This window comes from Daphnia pulex, chromosome 11 (genome assembly GCF_021134715.1).
Source record: "Daphnia pulex isolate KAP4 chromosome 11, ASM2113471v1".
Lineage (NCBI taxonomy): Eukaryota > Metazoa > Arthropoda > Branchiopoda > Diplostraca > Daphniidae > Daphnia > Daphnia pulex.
Genome location: NC_060027.1, coordinates 5,624,573 through 5,650,642, shown reverse-complemented (window position 1 = coordinate 5,650,642; position 26,070 = coordinate 5,624,573). Strand labels below are relative to the sequence as shown.

General features: G+C 38.0%; 1 long non-coding RNA gene and 23 other non-coding genes across 24 annotated transcripts; 8 read left to right on the top strand and 16 right to left on the bottom strand.

The window, feature by feature from the left end:
* Positions 1-3,018: 3,018 nt before the first annotated feature.
* On the bottom strand, positions 3,019-3,880 carry LOC124207097. Its single transcript, XR_006879749.1, has 3 exons — positions 3,606-3,880; positions 3,340-3,494; positions 3,019-3,251 (listed from the first exon to the last, which is right to left on the bottom strand). It is a non-coding gene; the product is annotated as an uncharacterized LOC124207097 (long non-coding RNA).
* Positions 3,881-10,250: 6,370 nt separating this feature from the next.
* On the bottom strand, positions 10,251-10,322 carry Trnac-gca. The gene has a single exon. It is a non-coding gene; the product is annotated as a tRNA-Cys (tRNA).
* Positions 10,323-10,717: 395 nt separating this feature from the next.
* On the bottom strand, positions 10,718-10,789 carry Trnac-gca. The gene has a single exon. It is a non-coding gene; the product is annotated as a tRNA-Cys (tRNA).
* Positions 10,790-12,102: 1,313 nt separating this feature from the next.
* Trnac-gca lies at positions 12,103-12,174 on the bottom strand. The gene has a single exon. It is a non-coding gene; the product is annotated as a tRNA-Cys (tRNA).
* A 395-nt stretch (positions 12,175-12,569) lies between these two features.
* Positions 12,570-12,641, bottom strand: Trnac-gca. Its single transcript has one exon. It is a non-coding gene; the product is annotated as a tRNA-Cys (tRNA).
* A 263-nt stretch (positions 12,642-12,904) lies between these two features.
* On the top strand, positions 12,905-12,977 carry Trnav-uac. The gene has a single exon. It is a non-coding gene; the product is annotated as a tRNA-Val (tRNA).
* An 808-nt stretch (positions 12,978-13,785) lies between these two features.
* Trnac-gca lies at positions 13,786-13,857 on the bottom strand. Its single transcript has one exon. It is a non-coding gene; the product is annotated as a tRNA-Cys (tRNA).
* Positions 13,858-14,578: 721 nt separating this feature from the next.
* Trnaa-ugc lies at positions 14,579-14,651 on the top strand. Its single transcript has one exon. It is a non-coding gene; the product is annotated as a tRNA-Ala (tRNA).
* An 808-nt stretch (positions 14,652-15,459) lies between these two features.
* Trnac-gca lies at positions 15,460-15,531 on the bottom strand. The gene has a single exon. It is a non-coding gene; the product is annotated as a tRNA-Cys (tRNA).
* A 730-nt stretch (positions 15,532-16,261) lies between these two features.
* On the top strand, positions 16,262-16,334 carry Trnav-uac. Its single transcript has one exon. It is a non-coding gene; the product is annotated as a tRNA-Val (tRNA).
* Positions 16,335-17,141: 807 nt separating this feature from the next.
* Trnac-gca lies at positions 17,142-17,213 on the bottom strand. The gene has a single exon. It is a non-coding gene; the product is annotated as a tRNA-Cys (tRNA).
* Positions 17,214-17,608: 395 nt separating this feature from the next.
* On the bottom strand, positions 17,609-17,680 carry Trnac-gca. Its single transcript has one exon. It is a non-coding gene; the product is annotated as a tRNA-Cys (tRNA).
* Positions 17,681-17,943: 263 nt separating this feature from the next.
* On the top strand, positions 17,944-18,016 carry Trnav-uac. Its single transcript has one exon. It is a non-coding gene; the product is annotated as a tRNA-Val (tRNA).
* Positions 18,017-18,824: 808 nt separating this feature from the next.
* Trnac-gca lies at positions 18,825-18,896 on the bottom strand. Its single transcript has one exon. It is a non-coding gene; the product is annotated as a tRNA-Cys (tRNA).
* Positions 18,897-19,291: 395 nt separating this feature from the next.
* On the bottom strand, positions 19,292-19,363 carry Trnac-gca. Its single transcript has one exon. It is a non-coding gene; the product is annotated as a tRNA-Cys (tRNA).
* A 263-nt stretch (positions 19,364-19,626) lies between these two features.
* Trnav-uac lies at positions 19,627-19,699 on the top strand. The gene has a single exon. It is a non-coding gene; the product is annotated as a tRNA-Val (tRNA).
* An 808-nt stretch (positions 19,700-20,507) lies between these two features.
* On the bottom strand, positions 20,508-20,579 carry Trnac-gca. The gene has a single exon. It is a non-coding gene; the product is annotated as a tRNA-Cys (tRNA).
* A 395-nt stretch (positions 20,580-20,974) lies between these two features.
* Trnac-gca lies at positions 20,975-21,046 on the bottom strand. Its single transcript has one exon. It is a non-coding gene; the product is annotated as a tRNA-Cys (tRNA).
* A 263-nt stretch (positions 21,047-21,309) lies between these two features.
* Positions 21,310-21,382, top strand: Trnav-uac. The gene has a single exon. It is a non-coding gene; the product is annotated as a tRNA-Val (tRNA).
* An 808-nt stretch (positions 21,383-22,190) lies between these two features.
* Trnac-gca lies at positions 22,191-22,262 on the bottom strand. The gene has a single exon. It is a non-coding gene; the product is annotated as a tRNA-Cys (tRNA).
* A 730-nt stretch (positions 22,263-22,992) lies between these two features.
* On the top strand, positions 22,993-23,065 carry Trnav-uac. Its single transcript has one exon. It is a non-coding gene; the product is annotated as a tRNA-Val (tRNA).
* Positions 23,066-24,280: 1,215 nt separating this feature from the next.
* On the bottom strand, positions 24,281-24,352 carry Trnac-gca. The gene has a single exon. It is a non-coding gene; the product is annotated as a tRNA-Cys (tRNA).
* Positions 24,353-24,749: 397 nt separating this feature from the next.
* Positions 24,750-24,821, bottom strand: Trnac-gca. The gene has a single exon. It is a non-coding gene; the product is annotated as a tRNA-Cys (tRNA).
* Positions 24,822-25,084: 263 nt separating this feature from the next.
* On the top strand, positions 25,085-25,157 carry Trnav-uac. The gene has a single exon. It is a non-coding gene; the product is annotated as a tRNA-Val (tRNA).
* The last annotated feature ends 913 nt before the right edge of the window (positions 25,158-26,070 follow it).

Genomic DNA, 26,070 nt, shown 5'->3' with positions numbered 1-26,070 from the left:
CTCCGGACTTTTCGCATGCAAAACAAACACTCTACCACTGAGTTACAACCACTTAAATCTAGAATACCAGTATGCTTCTGATACTTGCTTTTTACCACTCGATTATTTTCACTACCTTGGAGTTGCGGAGGATTGAACTCCGGTCTTCTCACATGCGAAGCGAGCATTCTACCTCTGAGTCACATTCCCTTAACTTATGCTCGTTTGCTTTAAATGACTGTTAACGATTGCGACACGTACGCGTTTTCAACGGAGAAGAAGATTTAGAGTGAAAAAGAATAAAACTTGAAAGGAAGGTTTTGTCAAGAGTGGGGTTCGCACCCACGCCTTCTTCGAAGACTAGAATGCCAAGTAACGGATATCACAAGATTACCTATTAATCTATTATCCCTGAGGTATATTTTTCCCTGAGGTATATTTATACGAAGGTCCTTAACAATATAGGGTGTGGGGTATAGGAGGTAGGGTAGTAGTAGCTAGTAGTGAAATTCAGAGGGTTTAATGTCCATTTTGTAATCCTTTATACGTTTCTTCCCTGAATGACCAATCTTCACCAAATTTTGTACATAATTCTGACAAAATTTGATACATTGCGTAACGGGGTTTTCATTTGTTTTTATTACTGTTTTAGAAATTTAATTTGCGTATTTGTTACCTAGCTGGTTGCCGAATCCTAGTTAGTGAATTCGCTTTTTTGCGTAACCTTCCAACTGTCAGTGCATGCTCAGTGTAAACAAAAAGAAAAAAAAGTTTGGATTTTCCCTAGCAAGACAAGTTTTCTGCTATGGGAGTGGAGAGTATTAATTATTTGATTTGGTTTTTATGTTCGATTTCGATTTCGTCTTTATTCTTCTTTTTACTTTGTATTTTCCCACTCTTATTTTTTTAACCCTTTTTGTTTGATTATTACCTCTTTTTGTTTACTATTTTTTATCTTGATTTTAGCCAGTCCGGCCCAAGCCACGGCACCGTCAAGACGTACTTTCTCTCGCTCCAGATACAATAGTGCTTTCATCCAGCCGGCGCGAACCTAGAATCCCGCCCAACCTCCTGTAAAAAAAAAAAAAAAAAAAAAAAAAAAAAAAATCGAAAACTTAAAGTTAGAAATTGAACCCCTCCTCTCAAGTAACTGCGCTTAAGAAAGTGGTGTGTGCCGTATCCGACCCTATCTTCGGCATCGAAGTGTCAACCAAGTGGGAAATTCCCCCCATACCACCCTCTTTTTCATCTGAGTAACGTGGCCATCTGGCTCCAAACCACCAAGCTGCCGCGCCGTAGCAACAGTAAACCCAGCAGGGCCCGTCAAGCTGCCGGTCACAATCAACGCCGAGAGTCAGCAGGCGAGCAACGGGAGCGTGAACGGCAGGCAATAAGGGCGCTGTTGATTGAAGAAAGAAGAGAAGAGGAAAGAAGGCGACTGATTGAAGAACGAACGCGTGAGGCGCAGCGAATCTACCAAGAATTGAAAAAAATCGGCTAGCCACAGGGAAACAACAACTACACAGGGCGGAAAATCAAATCGAAGAGCAAGAAGAATTCATCCTGCAGCTTGCGATCGAACCATCCGAAGAATACGGTAATATCAATTAGTCCTAGGCTTCGGCTGGTTGGGCTGTTGATACCCGTCAGTTGGCAACTAGTCCTAGGCTTCGGCCGGTTGGGCTGTTGCTAAATTCACACCCCGAAGCACCCAGTCCTAGGTTTCGACCAGTTGGGCTGGTGCAAATCATAAAGAAAGCCGCGAATACATACCCCATCCAGAACTTAAATTCCCGTCCCCCCAGGTGACGCCCCCCCAAGTCCAAAATGGCGTCGACCAGCACCGAATCAACCATCGTACCAATATTCATCAAGAGAGAAGACGGAAAATCATTTAGGCAAATGAAATCGAAAGAAATCGCGGAAATAGTGAATGAATTGGAAGAAGAACTAGGACTCTTCGAAAAAGGAGGAGTCTCAATCGCCACAGGGGGTGACCTATTCATCAGACCAGCCACTAAAGATCAGCAATTAAAACTCCTAAAGATAAACTATGTGCACAAAGGAAAGATTATGGTCACCTGCAAACTTCCAAACGTAGCAAGCGGATCCAGGGTAACCATCCACCAGGTCCCACTAGGCGATACCGATGAAGAAACTTACCACGCGCTCCAAGACAGAGGCTACAAAATAGTGTCAGTGTATCGATTCAAATCCCAGATAGGCTTAGGTAAAGCACCTACTCCAACAGTGGCCCTCGAATTCGAAGAAAATGCACCAAGTGAAATAACCCTAAACGGAATGATGTTCAAGACAAGGCCATACATCCCTGGCCCACCAAGGTGCTCAAAAAAGTGTCAAAGACTGGGCCACACAAGCAACCACTGTAGGGAAGAGGAAAGATGCAACAACTGTGGCTCACACCACGAAGACATGACAAACTGCCAAGCCCCTGCTCGGTGCATCAACTGTGAGGGCAAACACCCAGCCAGCTCGCCGTCATGCCCAAAATTCCTAAGGATGAAGCAGGCAACCAGACCAACAACGACTGCACAAGGTAGATCACCCCTTGCCCACCCCAATAAACATCTTAGCTATAGCCAGGCATTGGGTGAGCCTTCGCCTCCCATCAATCACGAAACAGAAATCCTGAAAGGGAAAGTTGAGGCCTTACAAACAGACCTCGCCGGAATTAAAGCCGAACTTGCTAAGGTGAAAACTCTGGAAGCTAAAGTAGGAAAACTGGACACAACGGTAAACCATGTCCGGGACTCACTTGCCACGCTCGAAAAAGGCCAACAAACATCGAACTCCAAACTAGACAGGCTTGTCTCGCTACTGGCCAAGCTCCTTCCGGATACAGACACCGAGGACATGGACACAAGCCAACCAGAAGAGACAAGACCAGTAGCCACTGGCACAAGACCGGCCGTCACAAATAGCGCAAGAAGTGAACCTGCACCTGATCCAGCAACCAAAAAACTTAGAAGCGGCCCAAGCACCCTACAAACAACCAAAAAATGATGAACCTTAAACTAATTCAATACAACGCAAGAAGTCTCACAAAGTCTAATTTAATAGAATTCAAAGCACATTTGCACCTTCACAAACCCCACATAGTCACACTATGCGAAATGTTCTGGAGAGATTCATTCAGCGTAAAATTCAAACAATACTATGCAGTAAATAAAAATCGCGTAGGCCAGGTAGGAGGAGGCGTGGCAATATTAATTCACAAATCCCTCCAGTTCAAACAACTTCAGCTGCCAGACCTGCAAACAATCGAATCAATAGGGGTATCAATATCCACAGAAAACAACGGCAGAAATGAAATGTTAGACATCATATCAATCTACATACCAAATGGCCAGGCGTGCGACGAGGATGAATTGACCCAATTGCATAGATTGACCAGCAACAACACCATATTCTGCGGCGACTACAACGCAAGACATGGCCTATGGGACACAAGAAGCACCCATCCCAACCGCAGCGGAAGAATATTAGCCAACCTCCTAGAAAAAGAAAACAATATTATGTTAGCCACTCCACCCAACCTCGGCACAAGACAATGCCCCAGCACACTAAAATTCACCACAATAGACCTCGCAATAATGTCCCCTCACCTAGCCGCCACAGCAGAATTGAAACGAGGACCCTTTGTAGGCAGCGACCACCTCCCAATTCACATCCAATTAGTTACCAAACCAATGCAATCTTCAAATCGACCACCCAGCTGGAACTTCAGCGAAGCCAACTGGGAAAACTGGAACACGAGCATAAGGCAAACCATCGAATTGACGGATTTTCATAGAACAGGAGACCCCTCACGCAAGTATCAAATATTCATTAGTGCCCTCCACTCAGCAAACACAGCAAACAATATTAAAATGAAAAAAAAACATCCAATCAAATGAAAGCGGAACCACAAAGGGCGTGGTGGACCAAAGAATGCAAAAAGGCAGTAGCCCAATCAAGAAAAACAAGAAATGCATGCGATCCTGCAAGAGGGGGAGTCTCATGTGAATCAAAAAAAGCAGTATGGAGAGAAAAAGAAATTCAAAAAAAGAAAACCATCATCAAAGCAAAAGAAGAAACACTGAATAAACACATCAACAGCCTAAACCCCAAAAGCTCCCCAACAAAAACCTGGGCCTTCACAAAAGCCTGGACAAGAGGAACAACTCCTCCCGACCTCTTCTCTTCCCCCATAAAAGACCCCAAAACACGCCTTCTAACTACCGACTTTAAAGAAAAAGCCAGAATACTAGCATGCCAATATGACCACAGCGACGGAATCCTCCCCGATAACCCAAGATTCGAGCAGTACATCAGGAAGCAAGAATCAAAAACGGACTCAAACGGCCTAAACACACCAATCACAGAACGAGAGCTAAAGTACGGCATGGGAAACCTGAAAAGCAACGCAATGGGTCAAGACAAAGTGCATAATCTAATGCTTAAAAACCTATCAGAAGACAACAAGAAGTACCTACTAGACCTCCTGAATTGCATGCTCGAATCAGCCAATGTCCCAGAGGACTGGAAGAAAGCAACAATAATCCCGATTAGAAAACCCGAAAAACCAGCAGAAGAACCCGAATCTTATCGACCAATATCACTAACCTCCTGTCTAGGCAAAGTAATGGAGAGAATCATCAATAGAAGAATGGTGTGGCTACTGGAAAGCAAAGGCCTAAGGCTAAAAACACAGTCAGGATTCAGGAAAGGAAGAAGTACCATGGACAACATCATCGGGCTAGAGCACTATATCAGAAAAGGATTCAACAAAATAAACCCTATGAACACCTACGCAGTATTCCTAGACATCTCAAAGGCTTTTGACACTACCTGGATACAAGGCCTACTGTACAAACTAAGCGCAAAAGGAATAACTGGAAAAACACTAGCATGGTTAAAAAACTTCCTGACAAACAGAACATTCAATGTCCAGATAGGACAGACCGTCTCAGAGGACCGAGAGCTCAAAATCGGTGTCCCACAAGGATCCCCCCTTAGCCCGCTACTCTTCTCAGTCATGCTAGATGACCTGCCCATTATCAAGGAACCAGGAGAAACCCTGCTATTCGCCGACGACATAGAATGCCATATACTCGCTGAAAATGGACGAGACGCGGAAGTTAAACTAACCCGATACCTGGATGAAGTCACGGCATGGGCCATAAAATGGCGATTCAAGTTCTCCGCCCCCAAATCCAGTCTCATAAACTTCACAAGACAAAAAAAGAAGCAAATAAACTCCCTCCTATTCATAACCGGTTCAAAAATCCCGGAAGTGAAGGAAATAAAGCACCTGGGAGTGTACTTCGACCATGGACTACGCTGGACACGGCAAACGGAAGCCGTGATCCAAAAAACATCGAAATTCAAAAACCTCTTCAAGATACTAACTAACACAAAACACGGGCCGAGCATTGACTCACTAGTAATTATGTACAAAGCACTCGTACGGAGCAGAATAGACTACGGAATCATGGTTGCAGGAACATCAAGCCAAAACAGACAAAAGAAGATCGAAGCCATTCAAAATGGCATAATGAGAATCATCTTAGGGGCACCCCAATCAACGCCCATTAAAGAAATGCTTCTTGAACTAGACCTCCAACCAATAACCACGAGGAAAAGCTGGTTATCCGGACGATACCTCATTAGAGTCGACAAGCAACCCAACCACCCGATGCACCAACCATGCTACAACCTCAGAAGAAAGCCAGTAAATTGGAAGGAGCACAACACACCCGCCCTAAAGCTAGCAACAGCACACACTATCTTGGCCGACCTAAACCTGTATGAAGAAGCGAAGGCTCACGAATCCCGGCGCAACCAACCCCCACCATGGACCGAAATGCCAATCACCCTAGACTACCTGCAAATTGGAAAGAAAGAAGCTCTCGCTAACCAGACGAAAGCCAGGGCGCTCTTTCAAGAATATAAGGCCCAGACAGAAAACGGAACAGAAGCGTACACGGATGGATCACTGAATAAAGAAACAAAAAATACGACCTATGCAGTAGTACTCCCAACGTTAAACATCGAAGAAGCTGGTACACTCACTGAGGGTTCATGCATCCTTACGGCAGAAGCCTACGGAATCCACAGGGCAATGGAAATAGTGTACAATCTCCCTCAAGACATCCAGGAACTAATCGTCTATACTGACTCCAAGTCAGTAGCATCACCTGAAAATGAAAACACCACGTCATTCACGACATAATCCAAACGGCACTTAACCTCAAAAGTTCAGGCACCAAAACCAGGATCTGTTGGATCCCAAGCCATGTTGGCATCCCGGGGAATGAGAGAGCAGACACCATAGCTTCACAAGAAAGCTCATCCAACGAATCCACAAACAGATCAAATAACCCATTATCAATCTCCGAGCAAACAGCCATCTACAAGCACTACCTGAAAAGAACAAACATGGAAGAATTAAAAACGGGCCACGAGAAAGAAAATATCCACAGAAGAACACAAACCGGATCCCTCAAATGGCACCAGCACAAGTCTAGGAAGATAACACAAATACTCTTCAGGCTGAGAACCGGACACAACAGACTAAAGGCACAGATGGCCAGACTGATGCCACAAGAAAACCCAAACTGCCTTGAGTGCGAAGAGCCAGAAACAACTGAACATGCCCTCTTACACTGCACCGCCCTGGAAATGGAGAGATTAGAATTAACGCAATACTTCAGAGAAAAGAACCTCAATCTAAACTTACCGACGTGCTGCCCAGATAGCACAGTGCAGTCCCATATACGACCCAAACACGTCACTTTGAGACGTCTGAGATGTACTTGGCACATAGCAGATTCCCAAGTTTACATTCCTAGGACGTCTTTTACGTATGGCCAATGTCCGCTTCGCCGAGATCTCATAGCGGTCTTTATCCCGTCCCATTGGATGGACTTAAGACGTGCTTGGGACGGAAAAAGGATCTCAAGAAGTCATTAATAATAAATATTTTTCTGGACTCTGAATTTCGTTCCTTTTTTCTTTACTCTTCTTTCCTCATGAATGTTTGCTGTGCCGACATTTTTTCACGAACGCTGATCCGGATATCCGGACATCAAGTTTATTTGTCAGAGTATGCAAAGGGTTACCGGAACACACTACATAAATCGACTTCATATTAACAGCATAGTTGATGAAATAAGGAACCTGAACTGGGGATCGAACCCGGATCGTCGTGGTGGGAAGCCAATACTATGCAGATGAGCCACGAATTCATATCTACATTCTTTAAGATAAAGGTAATAGTGAGATTTTAGAATCAAACTTTGCCGCGAAAAAACAAAGACAGTTTCTCCGAAATTTTCTAAGTGTGGAGAAGGAGCCAAAAAATAAAAACGGGACGCATCAGAGACTTCTACGAGAGGGAGTAAAAAATGAAGCATCTGACAAGATGAAAATGAGTAACGTGTTCAAATAAGGGCTCGCAATTTGACATCTTAGAGATTCCCCTGTGCCCACCGCACCATCCGCACGGCTTTGGTCCCGCCTTGGGACAAGAATTCCTATCTGGGTGGGCCTCAACATCGAACTAGATCACCGCACCCAATTCGAGATTCAGCATCACTTGGTCAGATACATCAAAAACTCAAGACTCATAAACCGAATCTAAAGAAGGCAAATCATCATAAACAAACAAGTACACAACAATTATAATTTCAAAACATACCTGAAGGCACCCGCCAACGCAGAAAGCACACAAAAATTAGGAAAATCCAGCAAAGCAAGCTAACTAATGGCGTCTCCTCCTGACAACTCGCCAAAAAACCACAAGACAAAGGAAAAAGAACCGAGAAGAAGGTGGGGGCTAAAGGGCTACCCTTTGCCCAGCATCTGAAGACAAATCTGGCCACCAGATGTCCTCCTCGGAGCCCCATCAAACATCAAAAAAATAAAAATAAAATAAAATCTTGATTTTAATAAATTTGGTTGTCCAAGTAAAATTTCTATGCCTCCTTTTTTAACAGTTAGTCATCAACCAAGAAGTTGAGGAACATTTTAAAATGTTAGATTATATTCATTTTGAAGCTCTGGGATTGACAGATTATTAGTCAATTAGTTAATAAGAATCAAATCATTTAAGAGAATAAAGGGAAACATAATTTTCCAAACATAAAAGTATGTATACTATTTACTTTCTACTATTTAACCTTGATTTTCTGTCTCTTTAACGTTTAAAAAAATTCCCGAAGGACATTACCGAAGGAATCTTGTTAATCTATTATCCCTGAGGTATATTTATATACGAAGGTCCTTAACAATATAGGGTGTGGGGTATAGGGGGTAGTCTAGTAGTAGCTAGTAGTGAAATTCAGATGGTTTAATGTCCATTTAGTTATCCTTTATACGTTTCTTCCCTGAATGACCAATCGTCACCAAATTTTGTACATAATTCTTTAAAAATTTGATACATGTCGTAACGGGGTTTTCATTTGTGTTTATTACTGTTTTAGACATTTAATTTGCGTATTTGTTACCTTAGCTGGTTGCCGAATCCTAGTTAGTGAATTCGCTTTTTTTGCGTAACCTTCCAACTGTCAGTGCATGCTCAGCAGTGTAAACAAAAAGAAAAAAAAGTTTGGATCTTCCCTAGCAAGACGAGTTTTCTGCTATGGTAGTAGAGAGTATTAATTATTTGATTTGGTTTTTATGTTCGATTTCGATTTCGTCTTTATTCTTCTTTTTACTTTGTATTTTCCCACTCTTATTTTTTTAACCCTTTTTGTTTTATTATTACCTCTTTTTGTTTACTATTTTTTATCTTGATTTTAATAAATTTGGTTGTCCAAGTAAAATTTCTATGCCTCCTTTTTTAACAGTTAATCATCAACCAAGAAGTTGAGGAACATTAAAAAAAAATATTAGATTATATTCATTTTGAAGCTCTGGGTCATCTCTCCCTTCTTCTTCTGTCCTCTTCTCGGTCATCAAGATCTTCTTGCGGTCGTGAAGGGTTACCACCGATCTTCCACTTCCATTTACCTCCGAAAGCTTATTAAGATGAATTTTTCAAAAATTACAAACTTAGTTTTCCTTTCCGACTTGATCGAGATTCGAACCGCGAACCATGCGAATGGCAGCCTGGGCTGACGACCATTAGACCATCATTCATATATTGTTGGAAGGGAAAAAATGGGTATGATGGTAGCTCGCTATCTATTAGCCAAGACTCATGTAATGCAACATTTTACCGCATGATATAATTGTATTGTTACTATAGTAATAAGTGTTACTTTAACTTAATCTAAACATGAAGTGTGACGTGGGGTTGCAAGGCGAAGCCTCCGCCACATCTAAGTCGCACCACTTATAACATTGACAGATTATTAGTCAATTAGTTAATAAGAATTAAATCATTTAAGAAAATAAAGGGAAACAGAATTTTCGAAACATAATAGTATGTAAACTATTTACTTTCTACTATTGAAACAATTAAACAATTTTAATCCTTGTATGGAATTGCATTCCTTGTTTTACTTTTGCGATAATAGCCAATATCTGGACTGATGTACTGCTATGTAAAATGTGTAATGGAAGAAGAGCGGTAGGAATCTTACACGCTAACTAGCTAGTATGTATACTTAAAAGGGTGCCACTACCAAGTTGTATTTGTTTGGCAATCCGTCTGGTGTCATTTAAACGAAAAGCAGTCAGAATTTGCGCTTTTTTAACGCAACAATAACCGCTGTAGTTTTGACTTGATTACTGCAAAGTGGTAATGTTACATCACTAGAGATAAGTTTACAACTATGCAGTCTATCATCCTAGAACGCATTACATAAAAAGTAAAAAAATAAAATATAGCAATATAATTATGTGTATCTTAGCAGTAAAACCTCATAACCACCGATGTAGTTATCACCATAGTGCGAGCGATAATCCATGTGCATTTTACCATGACATGTTAGATATTATTGCATTACAACGTTGATTTGTAGAAGCCTGGCTACCTCAGTCGAAACAGCATGAGACTCTTAAGTATTGATTGCAATTGTACACACGACCGGGGTTTTACATTTTTCGCTGAGATAATCGTACCTGGCTTGTTCTTTCTATATTGTGCGCAAATCTGCTACAGATACAGTAGTAATTCTATGGTGTGATTATTGTTTTGTCACTATATATTTGATGTAAATCATTAAATAAATGATATAAAAGTTTCCATTCAATCAGGAAAGCGTGCAGAAAACCTTAAGTTGTTTCAATTGATCATCTCAATCATGATCATCCGTCTTTAAAGGGAGCACCCAGGTTTGAACTGGGGACATTTCGATCTGCAGTCGAATGCTCTACCACTGAGCTATACCCCCATAAATGTCCACATGAGTTTACCTTTGACATTCTGGATTGTAACGTATTAATTTTGCGAAAAACCCTTAGCTTTTAATTTGTGTTTCACACAGGATGCGCAAAAAAGAATCATTTGGTTAATTATTGAGTTTCTATCGAACAGGAGGCCAGTCAGATATTTCATTTATTGAAGAGAAGAAACTGTGTGTTATTATTAAATAATACTTCTTGAACAGCTTTAACGCAGATCAGTTTCCATAAGTTGATGAGAATTTCTTTCAAACTTTCAAAGTCAGGCTGATACGTAGAAATATTTCGAGTGAGCTAATTTTTAAATTCAATAAACACATCAATGAAACAATTTAACTGAATAAACCCAATAATATTTCGTTCCTTATATTAGGTTTAACTTAACAGGGGGCATCCGGGGTTGAACCGGGGACATTTCGATCTGCAGTCGAATGCTCTACCACTGAGCTATACCCCCCATATATATTTATATTTTACCCCGTATTTCTATTAGCCCTCCATTTTTATTAAGAGTAACTGACTCTGAAAAATCGATTGATCTTTTTTAAAAATTGGATTTCTTTTCTCTGATATTTCTCGAAGCGAAATGTCGATAATTGATGCCTATTTTTCATCAAGTGGCTTCATTTGGTCAGCTATATCCTGATTATATCGTTGGGGGACATAAACATGTTATGTTGATTTTGGCGAAATAAATTTGTTGCCATCTTTATATAGTTAATGTTTTCATAGTGTAGTGGTTATCACGTCGGCTTTACACGCTGAAGGTCCTTTAGTTTATTAGTGTCGTTTCTATACGCCCCTTAAGTAAAAAAGGAAGCAGAGCGCCAGTGGTGTATAGAAACGACACTAATTTTCCGGCCTACGCCAGCTGATAGAGGTTGTAAACCCTAAATGAACTCTTCTGTAGTCTCTTATTTTAGCAACTGGGGAAATTAATAAATCTGGGAAAATTCGAAAATAATTCATATCATCATGAAAAACTGACAGTAAATTTATGAAAGGGTATAGTATACACGGTTTGAAAATAAAAATTCCTTCTAGAAAATTAATTATATAAAAAGCAATATGAAAAGCCCATTTGCGCCATAAGACAACACGGCCGCCGTCGGAGTGATCCGATACTTTGTGCGCCACTTTTCTAGGCATAAAAAATAGGGGAAAAAATCTGAAAAAAATTCAGACAATAGAAAAGACGTAAAATGACATAAATCCCAAGTTTGGTGAATTTATGTCATTTTTTCGATTTTTGCCACCCGAAAAACCCAAATGAAAAATACACGCCGCCTTATGGAACGGCGCGGGGTGATCCCATACTTATGGAGGGGACTGTAGCAATATAACTTATGTGTATATTAGCAGTAAAACCTCATAACCACCGATGTAGTTATCACCATAGTGCGAGCGATAATCCATGTGCATTTTACCATGACATATTAGATACTATTGCATTACAACGTTGATTTGTATGAGTCTGGCTACCTCAGTCGAAACAGCATGAGACTCTTAAGTATTGATTGCAATTGTACACACGACCGGGGTTTTACATTTTTCGCTGAGATAATCGTACCTGGCTGGTTTTTTCTATATTGTGCGCAAATCTGCTACAGATACAGTAGTAATTCTATGGTGTGATTATTGTTTTGTCACTATATATTTGATGTAAATCATTAAATAAATGATATAAAAGTTTCCATTCAATCAGGAAAGCGTGCAGAAATCTTCAAGTTATTTCATTTGATCATCTAAATCATGATCATCCGTCTTACAAGGGGGCACCCAGGTTTGAACTGGGGACATTTCGATCTGCAGTCGAATGCTCTACCACTGAGCTATACCCCCATAAATGTCCACATGAGTTTACCTTTGACATTCTGGATTGTAACGTAATAATTTTGCGAAAAACCCTTAGCTTTTAATTTGTGTTTCACACAGGATGCGCAAACAAAGAATCATTTGGTTAATTATTGAGTTTCTATCGAACAGGAGGCCAGTCAGATATTTCAGTTATTGAAGTGAAGAAACTGTGTGTTATTAAATAATACTTCTTGAACAGCTTTTAACGCAGATCAGTTTCCAGAAGTTGATGAGAATTTCTTTCAAACTTTCAAAAGTCAGGCTGATACGTAGAAATATTTCGAGTGAGCTTATTTTTAAATTCAATAAACACATCAATGAAACAATTTAACTGAATAAACCCAATAATATTTCGTTCCTTATATTAGGTTTAACTTAACAGGGGGCATCCGGGGTTGAACCGGGGACATTTCGATCTGCAGTCGAATACTCTACCACTGAGCTATACCCCCCATATATTTATATTTTACCCCGTATTTCTATTAGCCCTCCATTTTTATTAAGAGTAACTGACTCTGAAAAATCGATTGATCTTTTTTAAAAATTGGATTTCTTTTCTCTGATATTTCTCGAAGCGAAATGTCGATAATTGATGCCTATTTTTCATCAAGTGGCTTCATTTGGTCAGCTATATCCTGATTATATCGTTGGGGGACATAAACATGTTATGTTGATTTTGGCGAAATAAATTTGTTGCCATCTTTATAAAGTTAATGTTCCCATAGTGTAGTGGTTATCACGTCGGCTCTACACGCTGAAGGTCCTCAGTTCGATCCTGGGTGGAAACAATTAAACAATTTTAATCCTTGTATGGAGTTGCATTCCTTGTTTTACTTTTGCGATAATAGCCAATATCTGGACTGATGTACTGCTATGTAAAATGTGTAATGGAAGAAGAGCGGTAGGAATCTTACACGCTAACTAGCTAGTCTGTATACTTAAAAGGGTGCCACTACCAAGTTGTATTTGTTTGGCTATCCGTCTGGTGTCATTTAAACGAAAAGCAGTCAAAACTTGCGCTTTTTTAACGCAACAATAACCGCTGTAGTTTTGACTTGATTACTGCAAAGTGGTAATGTTACATCACTAGAGATAAGTTTACAACTATGCAGTCTATCATCCTAGAACGCATTACATAAAAAGTAAAAAAATAAAATATAGCAATATAACTTATGTGTATATTAGCAGTAAAACCTCATAACCACCGATGTAGTTATCACCAAAGTGCGAGCGATAATCCATGTGCATTTTACCATGACATATTAGATACTATTGCATTACAACGTTGATTTGTATGAGTCTGGCTACCTCAGTCGAAACAGCATGAGACTCTTAAGTATTGATTGCAATTGTACACACGACCGGGGTTTTACATTTTTCGCTGAGATAATCGTACCTGGCTGGTTTTTTCTATATTGTGCGCAAATCTGCTACAGATACAGTAGTAATTCTATGGTGTGATTATTGTTTTGTCACTATATATTTGATGTAAATCATTAAATAAATGATATAAAAGTTTCCATTCAATCAGGAAAGCGTGCAGAAAACTTCAAGTTATTTCATTTGATCATCTAAATCATGATCATCCGTCTTACAAGGGGGCACCCAGGTTTGAACTGGGGACATTTCGATCTGCAGTCGAATGCTCTACCACTGAGCTATACCCCCATAAATGTCCACATGAGTTTACCTTTGACATTCTGGATTGTAACGTAATAATTTTGCGAAAAACCCTTAGCTTTTAATTTGTGTTTCACACAGGATGCGCAAACAAAGAATCATTTGGTTAATTATTGAGTTTCTATCGAACAGGAGGCCAGTCAGATATTTCAGTTATTGAAGTGAAGAAACTGTGTGTTATTAAATAATACTTCTTGAACAGCTTTTAACGCAGATCAGTTTCCAGAAGTTGATGAGAATTTCTTTCAAACTTTCAAAAGTCAGGCTGATACGTAGAAATATTTCGAGTGAGCTTATTTTTAAATTCAATAAACACATCAATGAAACAATTTAACTGAATAAACCCAATAATATTTCGTTCCTTATATTAGGTTTAACTTAACAGGGGGCATCCGGGGTTGAAACGGGGACATTTCGATCTGCAGTCGAATGCTCTACCACTGAGCCATATATTTATATTTTACCCCGTATTTCTATTAGCCCTCCATTTTTATTAAGAGTAACTGACTCTGAAAAATCGATTGATCTTTTTTAAAAATTTGATTTCTTTTCTCTGATATTTCTCGAAGCGAAATGTCGATAATTGATGCCTATTTTTCATCAAGTGGCTTCATTTGGTCAGCTATATCCTGATTATATCGTTGGGGGACATAAACATGTTATGTTGATTTTGGCGAAATAAATTTGTTGCCATCTTTATAAAGTTAATGTTTCCATAGTGTAGTGGTTATCACGTCGGCTTTGCACGCTGAAGGCCCTCAGTTCGATCCTGGGTGGAAGCAATTAAACAATTTTAATCCTTGTATGGAATTGCATTCCTTGTTTTACTTTTGCGATAATAGCCAATATCTGGACTGATGTACTGCTATGTAAAATGTGTAATGGAAGAAGAGCGGTAGGAATCTTACACGCTAACTAGCTAGTCTGTATACTTAAAAGGGTGCCACTACCAAGTTGTATTTGTTTGGCTATCCGTCTGGTGTCATTTAAATGAAAAGCTGTCAAAACTTGCGCTTTTTTAACGCAACAATAACCGCTGTAGTTTTGACTTGATTACTGCAAAGTGGTAATGTTACATCAATAGAGATAAGTTTACAACTATGCAGTCTATCATCCTAGAACGCATTACATAAAAAGTAAAAAAATAAAATATAGCAATATAACTTATGTGTATCTTAGCAGTAAAACCTCATAACCACCGATGTAGTTATCACCATAGTGCGAGCGATAATCCATGTGCATTTTACCATGACATATTAGATACTATTGCATTACAACGTTGATTTGTATGAGTCTGGCTACCTCAGTCGAAAAAGCATGAGACTCTTAAGTATTGATTGCAATTGTACACACGACCGGGGTTTTACATTTTTCGCTGAGATAATCGTACCTGGCTGGTTCTTTCTATATTGTGCGCAAATCTGCTACAGATACAGTAGTAATTCTATGGTGTGATTATTGTTTTGTCACTATATATTTGATGTACATCATTAAATAAATTATATAAAAGTTTCCATTCAATCAGGAAAGCGTGCAGAAAACCTTAAGTTGTTTCAATTGATCATCTCAATCATGATCATCCGTCTTAAAAGGGAGCACCCAGGTTTGAACTGGGGACTTTTCGATCTGCAGTCGAATGCTCTACCACTGAGCTATACCCCCATAAATGTCCACATGAGTTTACCTTTGACATTCTGGATTGTAACGTATTAATTTAGCGAAAAACCCTTAGCTTTTAATTTGTGTTTCACACAGGATGCGCAAACAAAGAATCATTTGGTTAATTATTGAGTTTCTATCGAACAGGAGGCCAGTCAGATATTTCAGTTATTGAAGTGAAGAAACTGTGTGTTATTAAATAATACTTCTTGAACAGCTTTTAACGCAGATCAGTTTCCAGAAGTTGATGAGAATTTCTTTCAAACTTTCAAAAGTCAGGCTGATACGTAGAAATATTTCGAGTGAGCTTATTTTTAAATTCAATAAACACATCAAAGAAACAATTTAACTGAATAAACCCAATAATATTTCGTTCCTTATATTAGGTTTAACTTAACAGAGGGCATCCGGGGTTGAACCGGGGACATTTCGATATGCAGTCGAATGCTCTACCACTGAGCTATACCCCCCATATATTTATATTTTACCCCGTATTTCTATTAGCCCTCCATTTTTATTAAGAGTAACTGACTCTGAAAAATCGATTGATCTTTTTTAAAAATTGGATTTCTTTTCTCTGATATTTCTCGAAGCGAAATGTCGATAATTGATGCCTATTTTTCATCAAGTGGCTTCATTTGGTCAGCTATATCCTGATTATATCGTTGGGGGACATAAACATGTTATGTTGATTTTGGCGAAATAAATTTGTTGCCATCTTTATAAAGTTATTGTTTCCATAGTGTAGTGGTTATCACGTCGGCTTTACACGCTGAAGGTCCTCAGTTCGATCCTGGGTGGAAACAATTAAACAATTTTAATCCTTGTATGGAATTGCATTCCTTGTTTTACTTTTGCGATAATAGCCAATATCTGGACTGATGTACTGCTATGTAAAATGTGTAATGGAAGAAGAGCGGTAGGAATCTTACACGCTAACTAGCTAGTCTGTATACTTAAAAGGGTGCCACTACCAAGTTGTATTTGTTTGGCTATCCGTCTGGTGTCATTTAAACGAAAAGCAGTCAAAACTTGCGCTTTTTTAACGCAACAATAACCGCTGTAGTTTTGACTTGATTACTGCAAAGTGGTAATGTTACATCACTAGAGATAAGTTTACAACTATGCAGTCTATCATCCTAGAACGCATTACATAAAAAGTAAAAAAATCAAATATAGCAATATAACTTATGTGTATATTAGCAGTAAAACCTCATAACCACCGATGTAGTTATCACCATAGTGCGAGCGATAATCCATGTGCATTTTACCATGACATATTAGATACTATTGCATTACAACGTTGATTTGTATGAGTCTGGCTACCTCAGTCGAAACAGCATGAGACTCTTAAGTATTGATTGCAATTGTACACACGACCGGGGTTTTACATTTTTCGCTGAGATAATCGTACCTGGCTTTTTTTTCTATATAGTGCGCAAATCTGCTACAGATACAGTAGTAATTCTATGGTGTGATTATTGTTTTGTCACTATATATTTTATGTAAATCATTAAATAAATGATATAAAAGTTTCCATTCAATCAGGAAAGCGTGCAGAAAACTTCAAGTTATTTCATTTGATCATCTAAATCATGATCATCCGTCTTACAAGGGGGCACCCAGGTTTGAACTGGGGACATTTCGATCTGCAGTCGAATGCTCTACCACTGAGCTATACCCCCATAAATGTCCACATGAGTTTACCTTTGACATTCTGGATTGTAACGTAATAATTTTGCGAAAAACCCTTAGCTTTTAATTTGTGTTTCACACAGGATGCGCAAACAAAGAATCATTTGGTTAATTATTGAGTTTCTATCGAACAGGAGGCCAGTCAGATATTTCAGTTATTGAAGTGAAGAAACTGTGTGTTATTAAATAATACTTCTTGAACAGCTTTTAACGCAGATCAGTTTCCAGAAAATGATGAGAATTTCTTTCAAACTTTCAAAAGTCAGGCTGATACGTAGAAATATTTCGAGTGAGCTTATTTTTAAATTCAATAAACACATCAATGAAACAATTTAACTGAATAAACCCAATAATATTTCGTTCCTTATATTAGGTTTAACTTAACAGGGGGCATCCGGGGTTGAACCGGGGACATTTCGATCTGCAGTCGAATGCTCTACCACTGAGCTATACCCCCCATATATTAATATTTTACCCCGTATTTCTATTAGCCCTCCATTTTTATTAAGAGTAACTGACTCTGAAAAATCGATTGATCTTTTTTAAAAATTGGATTTCTTTTCTCTGATATTTCTCGAAGCGAAATGTCGATAATTGATGCCTATTTTTCATCAAGTGGCTTCATTTGGTCAGCTATATCCTGATTATATCGTTGGGGGACATAAACATGTTATGTTGATTTTGGCGAAATAAATTTGTTGCCATCTTTAGAAAGTTAATGTTTCCATAGTGTAGTGGTTATCACGTCGGCTCTACACGCTGAAGGTCCTCAGTTCGATCCTGGGTGGAAACAATTAAACAATTTTAATCCTTGTATGGAATTGCATTCCTTGTTTTACTTTTGCGATAATAGCCAATATCTGGACTGATGTACTGCTATGTAAAATGTGTAATGGAAGAAGAGCGGTAGGAATCTTACACGCTAACTAGCTAGTCTGTATACTTAAAAGGGTGCCACTACCAAGTTGTATTTGTTTGGCTATCCGTCTGGTGTCATTTAAACGAAAAGCAGTCAAAACTTCCGCTTTTTTAACGCAACAATAACCGCTGTAGTTTTGACTTGATTACTGCAAAGTGGTAATGTTACATCACTAGAGATAAGTTTACAACTATGCAGTCTATCATCCTAGAACGCATTACATAAAAAGTAAAAAAATAAAATATAGCAATATAACTTATGTGTATCTTAGCAGTAAAACCTCATAACCACCGATGTAGTTATCACCATAGTGCGAGCGATAATCCATGTGCATTTTACCATGACATGTTAGATATTATTGCATTACAACGTTGATTTGTAGGAGCCTGGCTACCTCAGTCGAAACAGCATGAGACTCTTAAGTATTGATTGCAATTGTACACACGACCGGGGTTTTACATTTTTCGCTGAGATAATCGTACCTGGCTGGTTTTTTCTATATTGTGCGCAAATCTGCTACAGATACAGTAGTAATTCTATGGTGTGATTATTGTTTTGTCACTATATATTTGATGTAAATCATTAAATAAATGATATAAAAGTTTCCATTCAATCAGGAAAGCGTGCAGAAAACCTCAAGTTATTTCATTTGATCATCTCAATTATGATCATCCGTCTTACAAGAGGGCACCCAGGTTTGATCTGGGGACATTTCGATCTGCAGTCGAATGCTCTACCACTGAGCTATACCCCCATAAATGTCCACATGAGTTTACCTTTGACATTCTGGATTGTAACAAATTAATTTTGCGAAAAACCCTTAGCTTTTAATTTGTGTTTCACACAGGATGCGCAAACAAAGAATCATTTGGTTAATTATTGAGTTTCTATCGAACAGGAGGCCAGTCAGATATTTCAGTTATTGAAGTGAAGAAACTGTGTGTTATTAAATAATACTTCTTGAACAGCTTTTAACGCAGATCAGTTTCCAGAAGTTGATGAGAATTTCTTTCAAACTTTCAAAAGTCAGGCTGATACGTAGAAATATTTCGAGTGAGCTTATTTTTAAATTCAATAAACACATCAATGAAACAATTTAACTGAATAAACCCAATAATATTTCGTTCCTTATATTAGGTTTAACTTAACAGGGGGCATCCGGGGTTGAACCGGGGACATTTCGATCTGCAGTCGAATGCTCTACCACTGAGCTATACCCCCCATATATTTATATTTTACCCCGTATTTCTATTAGCCCTCCATTTTTATTAAGAGTAACTGACTCTGAAAAATCGATTGATCTTTTTTAAAAATTGGATTTCTTTTCTCTGATATTTCTCGAAGCGAAATGTCGATAATTGATGCCTATTTTTCATCAAGTGGCTTCATTTGGTCAGCTATATCCTGATTATATCGTTGGGGGACATAAACATGTTATGTTGATTTTGGCGAAATAAATTTGTTGCCATCTTTAGAAAGTTAATGTTTCCATAGTGTAGTGGTTATCACGTCGGCTCTACACGCTGAAGGTCCTCAGTTCGATCCTGGGTGGAAACAATTAAACAATTTTAATCCTTGTATGGAATTGCATTCCTTGTTTTACTTTTGCGATAATAGCCAATATCTGGACTGATGTACTGCTATGTAAAATGTGTAATGGAAGAAGAGCGGTAGGAATCTTACACGCTAACTAGCTAGTCTGTATACTTAAAAGGGTGCCACTACAAAGTTGTATTTGTTTGGCTATCCGTCTGGTGTCATTTAAACGAAAAGCAGTCAAAACTTCCGCTTTTTTAACGCAACAATAACCGCTGTAGTTTTGACTTGATTACTGCAAAGTGGTAATGTTACATCACTAGAGATTAGTTTACAACTATGCAGTCTATCATCCTAGAACGCATTACAAAAAAAGTAAAAAAATAAAATATAGCAATATAACTTATGTGTATCTTAGCAGTAAAACCTCATAACCACCGATGTAGTTATCACCATAGTGCGAGCGATAATCCATGTGCATTTTACCATGACATATTAGATATTTTGGCATTACAACGTTGATTTGTATGAGTCTGGCTACCTCAGCCGAAACAGCATGAGACTCTTAAGTATTGATTGCAATTGTACACACGACCGGGGTTTTACATTTTTCGCTGAGATAATCGTACCTGGCTGGTTCTTTCTATATTGTGCGCAAATCTGCTACAGATACAGTAGTAATTCTATGGTGTGATTATTGTTTTGTCACTATATATTCGATGTAAATCATTAAATAAATGATATAAAAGTTTCCATTCAATCAGGAAAGCGTGCAGAAAACTTCAAGTTATTTCATTTGATCATCTAAATCATGATCATCCGTCTTACAAGGGGGCACCCAGGTTTGAACTGGGGACATTTCGATCTGCAGTCGAATGCTCTACCACTGAGCTATACCCCCATAAATGTCCACATGAGTTTACCTTTGACATTCTGGATTGTAACGTAATAATTTTGCGAAAAACCCTTAGCTTTTAATTTGTGTTTCACACAGGATGCGCAAACAAAGAATCATTTGGTTAATTATTGAGTTTCTATCGAACAGGAGGCCAGTCAGATATTTCAGTTATTGAAGTGAAGAAACTGTGTGTTATTAAATAATACTTCTTGAACAGCTTTTAACGCAGATCAGTTTCCAGAAGTTGATGAGAATTTCTTTCAAACTTTCAAAAGTCAGGCTGATACGTAGAAATATTTCGAGTGAGCTTATTTTTAAATTCAATAAACACATCAATGAAACAATTTAACTGAATAAACCCAATAATATTTCGTTCCTTATATTTGGTTTAACTTAACAGGGGGCATCCGGGGTTGAACCGGGGACATTTCGATCTGCAGTCGAATGCTCTACCACTGAGCTATACCCCCCATATATTTATATTTTACCCCGTATTTCTATTAGCCCTCCATTTTTATTAAGAGTAACTGACTCTGAAAAATCGATTGATCTTTTTTAAAAATTGGATTTCTTTTCTCTGATATTTCTCGAAGTGAAATGTCGATAATTGATGCCTATTTTTCATCAAGTGGCTTCATTTGGTCAGCTATATCCTGATTATATCGTTGGGGGACATAAACATGTTATGTTGATTTTGGCGAAATAAATTTGTTGCCATCTTTATAAAGTTAATGTTTCCATAGTGTAGTGGTTATCACGTCGGCTTTACACGCTGAAGGTCCTCAGTTCGATCCTGGGTGGAAACAATTAAACAATTTTAATCCTTGTATGGAATTGCATTCCTTGTTTTACTTTTGCGATAATAGCCAATATCTGGACTGATGTACTGCTATGTAAAATGTGTAATGGAAGAAGAGCGGTAGGAATCTTACACGCTAACTAGCTAGTCTGTATACTTAAAAGGGTGCCACTACCAAGTTGTATTTGTTTGGCTATCCGTCTGGTGTCATTTAAACGAAAAGCAGTCAAAACTTCCGCTTTTTTAACGCAACAATAACCGCTGTAGTTTTGACTTGATTACTGCAAAGTGGTAATGTTACATCACTAGAGATAAGTTTACAACTATGCAGTCTATCATCCTAGAACGCATTACATAAAAAGTAAAAAAATAAAATATAGCAATATAACTTATGTGTATATTAGCAGTAAAACCTCATAACCACCGATGTAGTTATCACCATAGTGCGAGCGATAATCCATGTGCATTTTACCATGACATATTAGATACTATTGCATTACAACGTTGATTTGTATGAGTCTGGCTACCTCAGTCGAAACAGCATGAGACTCTTAAGTATTGATTGCAATTGTACACACGACCGGGGTTTTACATTTTTCGCTGAGATAATCGTACCTGGCTGGTTTTTTCTATATTGTGCGCAAATCTGCTACAGATACAGTAGTAATTCTATGGTGTGATTATTGTTTTGTCACTATATATTTGATGTAAATCATTAAATAAATGATATAAAAGTTTCCATTCAATCAGGAAAGCGTGCAGAAAACTTCAAGTTATTTCATTTGATCATCTCAATCATGATCATCCGTCTTACAAGGGGGCACCCAGGTTTGAACTGGGGACATTTCGATCTGCAGTCGAATGCTCTACCACTGAGCTATACCCCCATAAATGTCCACATGAGTTTACCTTTGACATTCTGGATTGTAACGTAATAATTTTGCGAAAAACCCTTAGCTTTTAATTTGTGTTTCACACAGGATGCGCAAACAAAGAATCATTTGGTTAATTATTGAGTTTCTATCGAACAGGAGGCCAGTCAGATATTTCAGTTATTGAAGTGAAGAAACTGTGTGTTATTAAATAATACTTCTTGAACAGCTTTTAACGCAGATCAGTTTCCAGAAGTTGATGAGAATTTCTTTCAAACTTTCAAAAGTCAGGCTGATACGTAGAAATATTTCGAGTGAGCTTATTTTTAAATTCAATAAACACATCAATGAAACAATTTAACTGAATAAACCCAACAATATTTCGTTCCTTATATTAGGTTTAACTTAACAGGGGGCATCCGGGGTTGAACCGGGGACATTTCGATCTGCAGTCGAATGCTCTACCAGTGAGCTATACCACCCATATATTAATATTTTACCCCGTATTTCTATTAGCCCTCCATTTTTATTAAGAGTAACTGACTCTGAAAAATCGATTGATCTTTTTTAAAAATTGGATTTCTTTTCTCTGATATTTCTCGAAGCGAAATGTCGATAATTGATGCCTATTTTTCATCAAGTGGCTTCATTTGGTCAGCTATATCCTGATTATATCGTTGGGGGACAAAAACATGTTATGTTGATTTTGGCGAAATAAATTTGTTGCCATCTTTAGAAAGTTAATGTTTCCATAGTGTAGTGGTTATCACGTCGGCCTTACACGCTGAAGGTCCTCAGTTCGATCCTGGGTGGAAACAATTAAACAATTTTAATCCTTGTATGGAATTGCATTCCTTGTTTTACTTTTGCGATAATAGCCAATATCTGGACTGATGTACTGCTATGTAAAATGTGTAATGGAAGAAGAGCGGTAGGAATCTTACACGCTAACTAGCTAGTCTGTATACTTAAAAGGGTGCCACTACCAAGTTGTATTTGTTTGGCTATCCGTCTGGTGTCATTTAAACGAAAAGCAGTCAAAACTTGCGCTTTTTTAACGCAACAATAACCGCTGTAGTTTTGACTTGATTACTGCAAAGTGGTAATGTTACATCACTAGAGATAAGTTTACAACTATGCAGTCTATCATCCTAGAACGCATTACATAAAAAGTAAAAAAATAAAATATAGCAATATAACTTATGTGTATATTAGCAGTAAAACCTCATAACCACCGATGTAGTTATCACCATAGTGCGAGCGATAATCCATTTTGCGATAATAGCCAATATCTGGACTGATGTACTGCTATGTAAAATGTGTAATGGAAGAAGAGCGGTAGGAATCTTACACGCTAACTAGCTAGTCTGTATACTTAAAAGGGTGCCACTACCAAGTTGTATTTGTTTGGCTATCCGTCTGGTGTCATTTAAACGAAAAGCAGTCAAAACTTGCGCTTTTTTAACGCAACAATAACCGCTGTAGTTTTGACTTGATTACTGCAAAGTGGTAATGTTACATCACTAGAGATAAGTTTACAACTATGCAGTCTATCATCCTAGCACGCATTACATAAAAAGTAAACAAATAAAATATAGCAATATAACTTTTATTTATCTTAGCAGTAAAACCTCATAACCACCGATGTAGTTATCACCATAGTGCGAGCGATAATCCATGTGCATTTTACCATGACATATTAGATACTATTGCATTACAACGTTGATTTGTATGAGTCTGGCTACCTCAGTCGAAACAGCATGAGACTCTTAAGTATTGATTGCAATTGTACACACGACCGGGGTTTTACATTTTTCGCTGAGATAATCGTACCTGGCTTTTTTTTTCTATATTGTGCGCAAATCTGCTACAGATACAGTAGTAATTCTATGGTGTGATTATTGTTTTGTCACTATATATTTGATGTAAATCATTAAATAAATGATATAAAAGTTTCCATTCAATCAGGAAAGCGTGCAGAAAACTTCAAATTATTTCATTTGATCATCTAAATCATGATCATCCGTCTTACAAGGGGGCACCCAGGTTTGAACTGGGGACATTTCGATCTGCAGTCGAATGCTCTACCACTGAGCTATACCCCCATAAATGTCCACATGAGTTTACCTTTGACATTCTGGATTGTAACGTAATAATTTTGCGAAAAACCCTTAGCTTTTAATTTGTGTTTCACACAGGATGCGCAAACAAAGAATCATTTGGTTAATTATTGAGTTTCTATCGAACAGGAGGCCAGTCAGATATTTCAGTTATTGAAGTGAAGAAACTGTGTGTTATTAAATAATACTTCTTGAACAGCTTTTAACGCAGATCAGTTTCCATAAGTTGATGAGAATTTCTTTCAAACTTTCAAAAGTCAGGCTGATACGTAGAAATATTTCGAGTGAGCTTATTTTTAAATTCAATAAACACATCAATGAAACAATTTAACTGAATAAACCCAATAATATTTCGTTCCTTATATATTAGGTTTAACTTAACAGGGGGCATCCGGGGTTGAACCGGGGACATTTCGATCTGCAGTCGAATGCTCTACCACTGAGCTATACCCCCCATATATTTATATTTTACCCCGTATTTCTATTAGCCCTCCATTTTTATTAAGAGTAACTGACTCTGAAAAATCGATTGATCTTTTTTAAAAATTTGATTTCTTTTCTCTGATATTTCTCGAAGCGAAATGTCGATAATTGATGCCTATTTTTCATCAAGTGGCTTCATTTGGTCAGCTATATCCTGATTATATCGTTGGGGGACATAAACATGTTATGTTGATTTTGGCGAAATAAATTTGTTGCCATCTTTATAAAGTTAATGTTTCCATAGTGTAGTGGTTATCACGTCGGCTTTACACGCTGAAGGTCCTCAGTTCGATCCTGGGTGGAAACAATTAAACAATTTTAATCCTTGTATGGAATTGCATTCCTTGTTTTACTTTTGCGATAATAGCCAATATCTGGACTGATGTACTGCTATGTAAAATGTGTAATGGAAGAAGAGCGGTAGGAATCTTACACGCTAACTAGCTAGTCTGTATACTTAAAAGGGTGCCACTACCATTTGGCTATCCGTCTGGTGTCATTTAAACGAAAAGCAGTCAAAACTTGCGCTTTTTTAACGCAACAATAACCGCTGTAGTTTTGACTTGATTACTGCAAAGTGGTAATGTTACATCACTAGAGATAAGTTTACAACTATGCAGTCTATCATCCTAGAACGCATTACATAAAAAGTAAAAAAATAAAATATAGCAATATAACTTATGTATATATTAGCAGTAAAACCTCATAACCACCGATGTAGTTATCACCATAGTGCGAGCGATAATCCATTTTGCGATAATAGCCAATATCTGGACTGATGTACTGCTATGTAAAATGTGTAATGGAAGAAGAGCGGTAGGAATCTTACACGCTAACTAGCTAGTCTGTATACTTAAAAGGGTGCCACTACCAAGTTGTATTTGTTTGGCTATCCGTCTGGTGTCATTTAAACGAAAAGCAGTCAAAACTTGCGCTTTTTTAACGCAACAATAACCGCTGTAGTTTTGACTTGATTACTGCAAAGTGGTAATGTTACATCACTAGAGATAAGTTTACAACTATGCAGTCTATCATCCTAGAACGCATTACATAAAAAGTAAAAAAATAAAATATAGCAATATAACTTATGTGTATATTAGCAGTAAAACCTCATAACCACCGATGTAGTTATCACCATAGTGCGAGCGATAATCCATGTGCATTTTACCATGACATATTAGATACTATTGCATTACAATGTTGATTTGTATGAGTCTGGC